Genomic DNA, 1,817 nt, shown 5'->3' with positions numbered 1-1,817 from the left:
GGTAGAGGCAGTATCAGTTTGAATGGCTTTAGCTTCCGTTGCAATCGGTATGATTATGTCATTGCACTCCTTACTCGATTGTTCTTTAAAGGTTACATCTCGAGCCACGATGACTTTCTTCTTCTCCAAATTAAACAATCTGTAATTGGAAGAATCCTGATCATAACCAACAACAAAAACTTTATCGGCTGACGCATCGAACTTCGATCTTTTAATATCTGGAATCAAGACAAATGCTTCAGTGCCAAATGGTCGCATATGGCTTACATTTGGTTTCCTTTGATACCACATTTCATAAGGAGTAATATTCTTGTTATTTACAGGCGTAGTCCTGTTTAACGCGTATACTGCCATATTTACTGCCTCAGCCCATAAGTAAATAGGCATCTGTTTAGTGTGTAGCATGCTTCTAGCTGATTCCACTACGGTTCGGTTCTCTCTCTCGATACGACCATTCTGCTGAGGACAGTAGGGAGATGATGTACATAGCTTAATTCCTCGGCTACCCAAGAAGTCCTTAAAAGGCTTATTTGTAAATTCAAGTCCATTATCTGACCTAAGGGTGATTATTCTCTTCTTCTGCTGTACAACTACTTCGTTATAATACTTCTTGAAACAATCCAATGCCTCATTTTTATGTTTAAGAAAGTAAACATGACGGAAACCTGATCGTTTATCCTTTAATAACATGAAAAACTTTGAATTACCTAATGACTTTGACATTGGTCCGCATAAATCAGTATATATACATTCGCCGACATCATATTCGTGTCCTTGGTTGCTCTGGTATGGAAGCCGATGCATCTTGCCATATATGCATCCTTCGCATGATATATTATCGTCTTCGACATCGTCGGCCCCTTCTATAACTTTGTTCTTCATCATATTTTTCAAAGTCCTTTCTATACCTTCGCGCTCACACTCACACATATATACATATTTGTATGTGTCAATAGAAACATGGGAATCTACATGATCTAACAGTTTTCAAAGCAGAATTCAAGTTTCATAAAAATTGGCTCGATTAAACACGCATGGCGTGTTGCTTAGACTCGCTCGATGATTTCATGAATGTAAAACAGAACTTAGTACATAATGTTGCAACAAACAAAGATCTAAATCCATCGATTTATGTAGTTGAAACACAATTCATAAAAATTCGTTTCGTGGAATCGTAGACGATTAGATTTTGCTACTCTTGGAGTTTCTTAAGTTTCCTTGTTGCAAAAGGAAGTTATTCCAAATAACTAAAAATAATCCGCGTTTATCTATAATAGGTGTAGACAATCGGATATGCACAGATCAGCAAGAATTTATCAATCGTTTTAAAGTCCAGTCCGATAATCGGAAATAAATTAATAATTCCAGAGGACGTGTATAACTTTGAACATTTCAACAACAGTGATTTGGACAGAGCCATGTCGCAGTAGTCTCGCGCTCTCCGGCAAATACGTTCCCGACGATGCAATGATATCGCTCATCCACAAAGAAACTGAACTGGTCCCCGATCAAAATTGGACGGTGAGTAATTAAAATAGAGAAATCGGTTGTTCACGTCAGTGTAACAAACTAATTTCGCATTGGAACTATAAAGTAATTTCTAGTACAAGTTCATGTAATTTAAAAATGTTCTGAACGAAGGCTGGTCATTGCACCGGGCTCCTTCGAGCGTGAACGTGAACGACGACTACGCGCCCGGCTAAATTCTAATAAAAATAGTGTATGGAGGGCCTTGGGGCTTAGGACGAATAATAATTCGAATAAAATTTAATTAAAATTGCGTAACATCACATAATCTCCTTCGCAATATTCATGAG

This window comes from Ceratina calcarata, unplaced genomic scaffold, assembly GCF_001652005.2.
Source record: "Ceratina calcarata isolate Rehan_Ccalc_2016 unplaced genomic scaffold, ASM165200v1 scaffold462.2, whole genome shotgun sequence".
Lineage (NCBI taxonomy): Eukaryota > Metazoa > Arthropoda > Insecta > Hymenoptera > Apidae > Ceratina > Ceratina calcarata.
This window is presented reverse-complemented; position numbering follows the sequence as displayed.